Raw genomic sequence first — 12,648 nt, forward strand, 5'->3', positions numbered from 1 at the left:
GACTCATGAAAAGATTCTGGATGCATAGAGTAGGAAGTTTGTCTAATTCACAATTTCCCCTTATATTGTACTATGGTATGATCCTTCTAAAACTCAAATAGACTTTCTAAATATTAAATTATTTTTTATATTTTCAAGGGGAATATTGAGAGATTTCTCTTTAAAAGTATAATAAAATCTTATTAATTCAAATTAGAACTAATTATGGACACATCTGCATTATCTAGAAAAAATATTCTGCTGTCTCTTAATGTAAACAAGACAGGAAATGAGCTCCTACTTAAAAGTGAGCAGCTAGTTTTCAAAGCTTTATTCAGAAATTTACTAGTTTGGAAGGGACCTCAGTGACCATCTAACTGGTCTCCACCCTCTGGTCTTGCCCCATGTTATGTGTACCCAGGTGAGCTCTCAGAAACATAATAATAGCTAACATTTATGCAGGACCTTCTGTATGCTAGAAACTGGACTAGGCACTGTACATAGATTATATCTTTAACCCTCATCACAAGACTATGATTCTGTTATCAGTCTAATTTTACAGATTAGGAAACTGAGGCACAGAGAGGTTAGGTTCCCAAGGTCACACAGTTAGCAGCTGAACCAGGACTGAATCCCAGGAAGTTGTGCTCCATAGTGCATGCTTTTAATTACTCCCCTATGCAACCTCCCATTACAGAGCTAACCAATTGATTCTCCTGCATTAAATTATCTTTTAAGATGTTCTTTTAAATCCTACCTCCAAGACTGTGTCTTTTTTTTTTAACTTTTATTTTAGGTTCAGGGGTACATGTGTGTAATAATACCTTACACTGTTACATAGGTAAACTCGTGTCATGGGGTTTTGTTGTACAGATTAGTTCATCATCCAAGTATTAAGCCAGTACCCAATAGTTATCTTTTCTGCTCCTCTCCCTCCTCCCGCCTTCCTCCCTCAAGTAGACCACAGTGTCTGTTCTCTCCTTCTTTGTGTTCATAAGTTCTTATGATTTAGCTCCCACTTACAAGTGAAAACATGCGGTATTTGGTTTTCTATTCCTGCATTAGTTTTCTAAGGATAACAGTCTCCAGCTCCAACCATGATCTCATTCTTTTTTATGGCTGTGATCTCATTCTTTGTTATGGCTGCATAGTATTCCATGGTATCTATGTACTGTGATCATGAAAAAGATGTGATCTCATTCTTTTTTATGGCTGCATAGTATTCATGGTATCTATGTACCATGTTTTCTTTATCCAGTCTGTCACTGATGGGCGTTTAGGTGGATTCCATGTCTTTAATATTGTGAATAGTATTGCAATGAATATTCACGTACATGAGTCTTTATGATAGAATGATTTATATCCCTCTGGATATATACCCACTGATGGCAGCTGCTGACCATCCAAGGCAGCGGCTGCCATCACACCAGCTGCAGTAGAGAGGCATGACGGGTAATGGCAGGAGCAGCTGTGGGAGCTGCAGTGGCAGTCCCCAAGGCCACCAACTGCACCATCTCCACCCTTGCATGGCCAGGCAAGATCCATTCCCAGGCCCGGAGCCTCTGTTGCAGCCTCAACCTTGCTCCCTGCACCATCCTGTGGGCTGACAAGCATTGGGTTTGTTTGTGACACCATCTGCACCTCACCTGCTGCCCTTGGAGCCCACTGCGATGCAGCCAGGCTGAGTCATCCACCAGTAGAGGAACAGCATGGCCAGGCACAGAGGGGTGGGCGGAGAGGGGCCCTAAGGCAGAACTGGGCCTGGGATGGTGTCATGCTCCATGGAGCCAGCAGGAGCTGGGAGCAGACAGGACCCCTGCCTTCCTGGGCATGGCTGCAGGCACCCAAGTTGCAGCTGCAGCCCCAGACATCTCTGGATTCTTGGGGGCCCAGGAAGGCCCCACATTACCCCTTCAGGGTTGGAGGTAACTGCTCCCACTACCTGACCTCTCCCCATTGTCAGCACCCACTCCAATCACAGAGCAAAGTTGAGGCCGAGCCCTGGCACTGTTGCAACCCTCCTGGGTGTGCACATGCTTGGGGCAGCACTGAAATGCCAGCCCCCTCTGGACTTTGAGCATCCACGAGCATGGGAGGGAGGCTGAGGGGGTGCTGAAGGCAGCTAGCTCAGCACTGGCCTGCAGGTGCCCCTTGGCACAAACAGCCTGGGCACCATGGACAGTGGCAGGAGGCAGACAGGCTTCTGGGCAGAAGGGGGTGGTTCCCTGGGGAAGCCCCACCTTCAAGCCAGGAAGGGCCTGAAGTCTGGGGGCCAGGCTGCCAGTCCTGCCGACCAGAGTGGCAACTTGTGGTGCCTTTTCTGGGCCTGCTCATGGCTGACCATGGACCAGTTAGTGTGCACCTTCCTCCCCTCTGAGGTCCGTAAAAGCCCCCGACTCAGCCAGACTCAAGAAGATGGCAGGACAACCAGCTGCAGAGAGAAATTACCCTCTCTGCTGAGAGCTGGACACTCCTTGGGATGACCTGCCTAGCAAAAAAGAGATACCCTCTCTGCTGAGAGCTGAAGAAATGATGAGATGACCAGCTGCAAAGAGAAAGAGAAGCTACCCTGTCTGCTGAGAGCTGAACACTTGTCAGGACACCCTGGCTATGGAGAGGAGTTGCCCACTGCAGGTCTCCTCTGAGCTGTCCCATTGCTCAATAAAGCTCCTCTTCATCTTGCTCACCCTCCACTTGTCTGCATACCTCATTCTTCCTGGACACAGGACAAGAACACAGTTCCTACCGAATGGCAGGACTAAAAGAGCTGTAACACAAACAGGGCTGAAACATGCCCCTTGCTCGCCATGTTTTGGTGACAAGAAGGAGAGAAGAGCTGTGCCCCTTTGGAAATCCCAGATCTACAAGCTCCCCAAGCCAGGATTGTGACTCCCTCTTTGGGGCCATGTGGGTCCTGCTGTCTCCAAGCTTCTGGGCACCACCGCGTTGCCTGCTGTCAGCTGTGGAAGTTGCTTACGGTACAGCTGTTCCACCCACAGCCTCGCAAGGATCTGACACACAGCCAGTGCCTAGAGTTGCCCACCCCACTGCAGCTAGTGTGCCTGGCTGTGCGCAATGGCCAGATGCCACTCTTACTCACACCCCTCACCACTCTGCACCTGGCTTGCCCTTGGAGACATGAGATCCAAGCCACTAGTGGAAGCCAAGTGCAGCCTGCCAAGGCCAAGTGAGCAGAATGACCCAGTGGGCCACAGCAAAACTTGGGCAAAGGCACCACCGACCACAGAGGCTTCTGCCTGGTGAAACGACACCCCAAAGACCCCATAACACCAGGAATGAGATTTCCAGGTCAAATGGTATTTCTGTTTTTATCTCTTTGAGGAATCACCACACTGTCTTTCACAATGGTTGAACTAATTTACACTCCCACCAACAGTGCATAAGCATTCCCTTTTCTCTACAACTTCACCAGCACCTGCTATTTTTGTACTTTTAGTAACCATTCTGACTGATGTGACATGGTATCGCATTGTGGGTTTTCTTTTTTTTTCTTTTTTATTTCCAACTTTTATTTTAAGTTCAGGGATACATGTGCAGGATGTGCAGGTTTGTTACATAGGTAGACGTGTGCCATGGTAGTTTGCTGCATGGATCATCCCATCACCTAGACATTAAGTCCAGCGTCCATTTATTCTTCCTGATGCTCTCCCTCCTCCCACCCCCGAACCTTCAACAGACCCTAGTGTGTTTTGTTCCCCACGACATGTCCATGTGTTCTCATAATTCAGCTCCCACTTATAAGTGGGAGCATGCAGTAGTTGGTTTTCTGTTTCTGCATTAATTTGTTGAGGATAATGCCTTCCAGCTCCATCCATGTCCAAATGGGATCTCATTAAACTAGAGAGCTTCTGCACAGCAAAAGAAACTACCATCAGAGTGAACAGGCAACCTACAGAATGGGAGAAAATTTTTGCAATCTACTCATCTGACAAAGGGCTAATATCCAGAACCTATAAAGAACTCAATCAAATTTACAAGAAAAAAACAAAAAACCCCATCAAAAAGTGGGCAAAGGATATGAACAGACACTTCTCAAAAGAAGACATTCATACAGCCAACAGACACATGAAAAAATGCGCATAGTGGTTTTGACTTGCATTTCTCTAATGATCAGTGATACTGAGTTTTTTGCATATGCTTGATGGCCACATGTATGTCTTCTTTAGAAAAGTGTCTGTTCATGTCCTTTGCCCACTTTTTAATGAGGTTGTTTGTTTTTCTCTTGTAAATTTGTTTAAGCTCCCTATAGATGCTGGATAAATCAGACTTTTGTCAGATGCATAGTGTGCAAATATTTTCTCCCATTCTGTAGATTGTCTGTTGACTCTGTTGATAGTTTCTTTTGCTGTGCAGAAGCTCTTAAGTTTAATAAGACCCCACTTGTCAATTTTGGCTTTTGTTTTGGTTGCTTTTGGTGTCAAGAAGGGGTCCAGCTTCTGCCTATGACTAGCCAGTTATCCCAGCATCATTCATTGAATCAAGAGTTGATATGATTTGGCTCTATATCCCCACCTAAATCTCATGTCGAATTGTAATTCTCACTTGTCAAGGGACGGACCTAGTGGGAGGTGATAGGATCATGAGGGCAGATTTCCCCCTTGCTCTTCTCATGATAGTGAGTTCTCACACGATTCGGTTGTTTAAAAGTGTTAGCACCTCCCCCTTCGCTCTCTCTCTCTCTTTCTTGCTCCACCATGATAAGATGTGCTTGCTTCCCCTTCACCTTGTGCCATGATTGTAAGTTTCCTGAGGCCTCCCAGTCATGCTTTCTGTTAAGCCTGTGGAGCTGTGAGTCAATTAAATATCTTTTCTTCACAAATTATCCAGTCTCAGGTAGTTCTGTATAGTAGTGTGAGAACAGACTCATACAAGAGTCTTTTTCCCATTTCTTGTATTTGTCAGCATTGCCAAAAATCAGGTGGTCGTAGGTGTGTGACCTTATTTCTCAGCTCTCTATTCTGTTCCATTGGTGTATGTGTCTGTTTTTTTTTTTTTTTTTTTTTAACTGTACCATGCTGTTTTGATTATTGTAGGATTGTGTCTTTAATGTTCCCCTCCCTGGGAGCTCTGTGCCCCAAGTTTCCATGTGGCTAGCTCTTTCCATTATCCGGGCCTCTTCTCAAATGTTACCTTACCCTATTCCATTTTGCTGTCCCCTCACCCCCATTCCACCCATCCACCCACAGCCTCAGGCCCTTTTCTTACACAAGGTCTTTATTTCCTTCAGGCATATAAATACTGTCTGAAATCAACCTGTTATTGTTGCCCCATTTACTAGCCACCTCCCCCTCTGAAATGCTCCAGCAGGGCCAGACCCTTGCCTGATTTTTCATGGCTATATTCTTAGTGCCCACAACAGTGCCTGACACAAACCAAGTGTAAGATATCTATTGGCTGGATGAATATATAAATAAACGAATGAATTTCTATATCCCCAATCCTAGCATAATGCCTAGCACATGATGGTTTCCAATAAACACTTTTTAAAGAAAAAGTGAATGCAGAAAGTCTAACTACCTCAGAAGGCATCCCAAATCAGGTATGAAGTTAATCTTTGATTTGTCTGTGAAACAAGTCTTGCTCAACTATTTGAAAAAGTCAGTAAGATGGTTAAAGAAATGTTTGTCCCGTTTAAAGCAGCACATCATTTCTGGCCATTTCTATTCACAAATTCATTGCCCTGGAAGCAGCTTCAGTGGTCATATAGGACCAGAGCCCTCTTTTTAAAAATGAGAAAACTGAGACAGAGTGAGGGGAAAAAAATGCATGCAAAATGGTACACTGAGTCACTTAATCCATTTTCTGTTGCTTATGACAAAACATCTAAAAGTAGGTAATTTATAAAGAAAATGAATTTATTCCTTAGCATTATAGAAGCTGAGAAATCCAAGATCAAGGGCCTGCATTTGGTGAGCGCCTTCTTGCTGGTGGGGACTCTCTTCTGAGTGCCAAGGAGGCACAGGGCATCACATGGCAAGGAGGCTGAGATGCTAGCCCAGGTCTCTCTTTCTCTTTTTAGAAAGCCACCAGTCTTGCTACCATGGTAACTCATTAATCCATTAATCCATGACTCAATCACCCATTCACCTCTTAAAGGCCCCACTTATCAATTCTGCAACATCGAAGATTAAGTTTCAACATGAGTTTTGGAGAGGACAGACCTTCAAACCATAGCAGTCACAAACAGATCTGAGACAATAAACTAACTATCCTGTTTTCTTCCTATTTATTTCTGAAGTTGTGAGGAGGTGCTCTTGAGAGGTGGCAACGTGCTAGCAGCCCTCGCGCTCCGCGCCTCCTCGGCCTCGGCATCCACTCTGGCAGCCTTTGAGGAGCTCTTCAGCCCACCATGGCACTATGGGAGCCCCTCTCTGGGACGGCCAAGGCCAGAGCCACCTCCCTCTGCTTGCCTGTAGGTGTGGAGGTAGAGGCGGGGGCGGAACTGGGGCTGCCAGGGGCGCTCGCGGGCCAGCGCCAGTTCCAGTGGGCTCCGGCTCGGCGGGCCCCACACTCAGAGCGGCCAGCCGGCGCCACGGTCCAGGGCAGTGAGGGGCTTAGCACCCAGGTCAGCAGCTGCGGAGGTCGCACAGGGTCCCCCAGAACTGCCTGCCTGCCTGCGCTGCACTCGAATTCTCGTGGGGCCTCAGCTGCCTCCCTGCAGGGCAGGGCTTAGAACCTGCAGCCCGCCATGTCCAAGCCCCGCCTCCACCGTGGGCTCCCGCGGGGCCAGAGCCTCCCGGAAGGGCGCGGCCCCCTGCTCTGTGGCACCCGTTCCTATCTACCGCCCAGGGGCTGAGGAGTAAAGACGCCGCTAGGGAGTGGCAGGCAGCTCAGTCTGCAGTCCCCGTGCAGAATCCACTGGGTGAGGCCAGCTGGGCTCCTGAGTCTAGTGGGGACTTGGGGAACTTTTATGTCTAGCTCAGGGTTTGTAAATACACCAATCAGTACTCTGTATCTAGCTCAAGGTTTGTAAATACACCAATTGGTACTCTGTATCTAGCTAACCTAGTGGAGACTGGGAGAACTTTTCTGTCTAGCACTCTGTGTCTAGCTCAAGGATTGTAAAGGCACCAAACAGCACTGTGTCAAAATGGACCAATCAGCTCTCTGAAAAATGGACCAATCAGCAGGATGTGGGTGGGGTCAGATAAGGGAATAAAAGCAGGCTGCTGGCGCTAGGGCTGGCAAAGTGCTGTGGTCTGGTTTCATATTGTGGAAGCTTTGTTCTTTTGCTCTTTGCAATAAATGTTGCTGCTGCTCACTCTTTGGGTCCACGCTGCCTTTAAGAGCTGTAACACTCACTGGAAGGTATGCAGCTTCACTCCTGAAGCCAGCGAGACCATGAACCCACCGGGAAGAACAAACAACTCCAGACGCACTGCCTTTAAGAGCTGTAACACTCACCGGGAAGGTCTGCGGCTTCACTTCTGTCAGCGAGACCACAAACCCACCAGAAGAAAGACGCTCCAGACACATCTGAACGTCTGAAGGAACAAACTCCGGACATACCATCTTTAAGAACTGTTAACACTCAGCACAAGAGTCCGCGGCTTCATTGTTGAAGTCAGTGAGACCAAGAACCCACCAATTCTGGACACACTCTAACAACCTGTTTGTGGGCACATAAACTGACATAACTTTACTTGAAAACATTCTGATTAAAATAACCATAGCAATTTCAAAAACAATAGTAGCTTCTGCTGCAGTATGATAAGTGCTTCAAATTCTCAGAACAACTCTCAGAGGTGGGTACCGTTGTTATCCGCATTTTACAGATAAGGAAACTGAGGCCCAGAGAGGCAATGGTCACATCGTTTACAGTTGGTAATGTCAAGGTTGGAACCCAGGCAATCTGGCAATGGGACATCAGAAGCATTTGCTTTGATGAAGCCACTTCTAGCAAATTCACCTAAGAAAAATATGATGTAGGTGACAACACAGTTTAAATGAATGGCATTGTGTTTCTAAGAATACAGACCAGATCTTCTGTCCGCTCTCGGTCCTCTGATGTGGGCATCACAGATGTGATTTGCTCCTTGCTTTGAGACTGAGCACTTCAAGACACTGAGAATCTTGCTTCTCAGAGTTGGGGCCAAAGACCCCTCTCCCAGATCCCAGAGCATTCGGACCCCAGTCCTCAGCCTCAAAGTGATGTGACATCCTGTCCACCAGCCGAGCAGTTTGTCATAGATGAAAAGCAGTTTGTTCAACTCCAGGCTGATTCGCCCTGTATCACTCATGCATAACATGGCTCTCACTATCCCTTGGAAATTAAGATGCAGACACCCAAAGGTGCAAGAAAGGGTGGTGTGAGGAGGCATATTTCTTTAGCCTAAAAGGATCTGTTTTGCAGGCAAGCAATGGATGACAAAGGCAAAAGCCAGCAAGGCTAAAATGGCAAAAATGCTTGTAAGAGGATGTGCCAGCGTCAGCGCTTAATGGGAGGACGCCAGGTATGTGGAGGACACAGGGCCAAACCCCTGCTCCTCCGTTCACACTAAAACACAGGTGCATGTCAGCGGTGCATGAAAACATTTCCCAGCAGGAGGGTAGAGTATTGATCTTCTCTTCTTTACTCACCTGGTTTTACTTTTTGGGACATTAAGCAGGCTCCTAAATGTGAGTTCCCAAGCATTTCTCCATCCTATGGTTTCAACTGAATGTTATGTATCTCTCATATTTGTATTTTTCCCCTTTTTCTAGAACCTTAAAAGTCAAGTAAGTTCTAGAAACACTGAACTGAGATAAAGAGGATTTGTGGATAATTTTGTCCCGTATAAAGGTAACCTAAAGTGAATACGAATAAGTAAATCCACCTAGAGTTCATCACCTCCTTAGAGGCAGCCCTGGGAACTCAGACACTGCGGGAATTCATGCATCCACTAGGGCCTGGCTTCCAGAAGTCAGTTCCCACACTAACCGTGATCCAAGGCCAGTTACCAGTGAAAGACTCTGATTTCCTGGAATATTGACGAGTCTTGTGGGAAGAATGGGGAGGCCCCCTCATTCCTTGGAATGAGATTCCAGTGACAGATCCTCTGTGGCAACACCTTGGGTTTCACCCACAGGCTCCTTGGGGCCACCTGAAAAGACTCCAGGCTTTGAAGAGGTTAGCAGCAGGATGTTAAAATCAGCTGGCAGATGCTCAATAGAAACTTAATAACTTCTAACGCAGAGCCCCCAAGCCTGCTTAAATATTTAAAAGTACTACAATTCATCACTTTAAAGGCCAATTAGGGCTGCACAGAGATGCCAGTCTCCTAGGATCTTCATTACTGGTATTTTAGCTATTGTAGGATCTTGCAGAAGCCTAAGGACTTTGTAAGTATTCATAACACTGTTTTTAAATTATTGAACACCTACTAGGTACCAGGAACTATGTGATGAACTATACATACATGATGTCATTTTTATCTGCAAAATAACTCAGAGGCAGAAGATGTTAACCATTTTATATATGAGAAAATAGAGATTTATGGAGACTAAGTGATCTGCCCAAGGTCACACAGCAAGAAATTGGCAGAGTCAGGATCTAAACTCGTGTGTTAGATTCTAAAACCCACACTTTTGACTTTCACTTTGGTCGTAGTGGAGTAACTGGTATTGTGTCTGCCCCATCTCCACCCCATTAAAAAATGAAAAAATTGGCAAGACACATGAAACAGCTATTTCAGACATTGAACAGCAGATCTTAAAGAACTCTGACTGCTAAGAGAAGGTAAACAAATGAGGTGAGCCCATTAAGCGCAACAGCTTTCAACCTGGAGGCACTTTTTAGACCTCAGCACAGGAAACGGTAACAACAGAAGTAGAAAATGGAAGCTTCACTGAGTTGAGGGGGAAAGATCTGAATTTGGGGAGACAGAGGTGGCTTGAATCTGCAGGGAAGAATGGCAGAGAAGTTGCCATATGAATGAGGAACTCTAGGAAGCTGCATAGAGGGCCAGGTGCGGTGGCTCACGCCTGTAATCCCAGCACTTTGGGAAGCTGAGGTGGGTGGATCACGAGGTCAGGAGTTCAAGGCCAGCCTGACCAACATAGTGAAACCCCATCTCTACTGAAGATACAAAAATCAGCCAGGCTTTGGTGTGCACCTGTAATCCCAGCTACTCAGGAGGCTGAGGCAGGAGAATCGCTTGAACTCGGGAGGCAGAGCTTGCAGCGAGCCGAGATCGCACCACTGCACTCCAGCCTGGGCAATAGAGTGAGACTCTGAAAAGAAAGAAAGAAGGAAAGAGAAAGGGAAAGGAAAGGGAAGGAGAAGGGGAAGGGAAAGGGCAAGCTGCATAGAGGTCCTCTTGTCTCCGTTGCTGAATATAATGCTGTGTGGGCATAGAGTGAAAGCTCATAAGACCAGGCAAAGAATCATCGAAAAGCACAAATCTCAGAACTCACACATGGCTGTGCAACACTTGAATTCTGATCATCCAGAATGGAGAGACCCCATTGAACAATTGGGTAATAGGTAGAGACTGTTAAGGACCATGCCTTACAGGAGAAGCCCTAGCTCAAAGGCTACCCTAGACTCATCATAACAAAGCTAGAAAACAAGCTCCAATGCTTCTTAAAGGAAGACAACAAAATCCAGAAACTTAAGGAGAAAACATTCAAAAGTCCAGCATGCAATCATAAGTTATCAGACATGCTAAGAGACATAAAAGTGTGACCCAAAACAAATAGAAAAAAATAGTCAACATAAACCAGCCAAGAAATAACAGATATATGTCGGGCGCAGTGGCTCACGCCTATAATCCCAGCACTTTGGGAGGCCAAGGTGAGCGGCTCACCTGATGTCAGGAGTTCGAGATCAGCCTGGTCAACATGATTAAACCCTGTCTCTACTAAAAATATCAAAAATAGCCAGGCGTGGTGGTGGGCACCTGGAATCCCAGCTACTTGGGAGGCTGAGGCAGAAGAATTGCTTGAGCCTGGGAGGCAGAGGTTGCAGTGAGCTGAGATGGTGCCACAGCACTCCAGCCTGGGCAACAAGAGTGAAACTCCATCTCAAAAAAAAAAAAAGATACCTTGAAATTAGCAACCTGGGATTTCAAAATGGCTTATATCTGTTTCCAGATTTAAAGTAAACCACTACACAATAAGTAGAGAAATGAAACACATTGTAAAGAACTCAAGGGACGCAAAATGGAAAATTTACTAAAGGGGATTAGCAGCAAAATAGACACAGCACAATAAAGCTTAGTAAACTGGAATACATAGCAATAAAGCTACCCAAATTGAAGCAACCAGAGAAGAAAGACTTAAAAGAAAAAAGAGTAGTGCATCAAGTCCAGGTGCAGTGGCTCACACCTGTAATCCCAGCACTCTGAGAAACCAAGGCAGGCAGATCACTTGAGGTCAGGAGTTTAAGACCAGCTTGGCCAACATGGTGAAACCCCATCTCTACTAAAAATTACCCAGCTGTGGTGGCGTGCACCTGTAGTCCCATCTACTTGGGAGGCTGAGGCAGGAGAATTGCTTGAGCCAGGGAGGCAGAGGTTGCAGTGAGCTGAGATCACACCACCACATTCCAGCCTGGGCAGCAGAGCAAGACTCCATCTCAAAAAAAAAAAAGAGAGAGAGAGAGGATTAATAACCTCTGGAACAATGTTGAGTGGTCTAACATATGTAAAATTGGAGTCCCAAAAAGGTGAGAGGGTAGAGAAAAAAAATTTAACGGCCGAATTTTGTCCAAATTTTATGAAAATTAGAAATACATAGATTCTAATATCTCAACCGATTCTAATATCTCAGCCAACCCCAAACAAAATAAATACAAACACAAAAACCATACTAAAGCACATTAATAAATTGCTGAGAAAAGCAATGACAAAGTGAAAACTTTAGATGGAGTAAAAAGACATATTACATACAGGGGACCAAAGATAAGAATAACTATAGACTTCATGCTAGAAACAGTGCAAAAAAACTTGGAATAGCATCTTTGTGGTGCCAAAAGGCAGGGGAGGGGAGGTCCACTTAGAATTCTATCCCTAGAGAAAATATCTTTGGAACATGAAGGCAAAATAAATTTTTTTTCAGACAAACAAAAACTAAGCAACTTTTACTATCAAACCAGCACTAACGGAAACGTTAAAGAAAGTGCTTCAGGTTGAAGGAACATGGTAACAGATGAAAACCAAGATTTACCAAATGAATGAGCAGCACTGAAAATGGTAAATACGTGAATACATTTAAAAGATAATAGTCTCATTTTTAAGATTTCTTTAAAAGAAAACCACTTAAAGCCAAAATAATAACAGTGCATTTTCAGACCTATAACACTTATAGAATGAAAAAGTATGAAAGCAATAGCACAAAGGGCGAGGTGGGGAAATGAAAGTGCAGTAGCCATCCCTTACCTGAGTGGGATGTGTTCCAAGACCCCCAGTGGATGTCTGAAAGTGCAGATAGTACCAAACCTTAGATGTCTGTCATGTTTTTTTCTTACACATACATACCTATGATAAGGTTTAATTTATAAATTAGGCACAGTAAGAGGTTTACAACAATAATAATAAAATAGAACAGTTATAACAATATGCCAGGATCACTACTTTTGTGCTTTGACGCCATTATTAAGTAAAGTAAGGGTTCCTTGAACACAACCCCCGTGATACTGCAGCAGTCAATCTGATAACTGAAAAGCCT

This window comes from Rhinopithecus roxellana, chromosome 12, assembly GCF_007565055.1.
Source record: "Rhinopithecus roxellana isolate Shanxi Qingling chromosome 12, ASM756505v1, whole genome shotgun sequence".
Lineage (NCBI taxonomy): Eukaryota > Metazoa > Chordata > Mammalia > Primates > Cercopithecidae > Rhinopithecus > Rhinopithecus roxellana.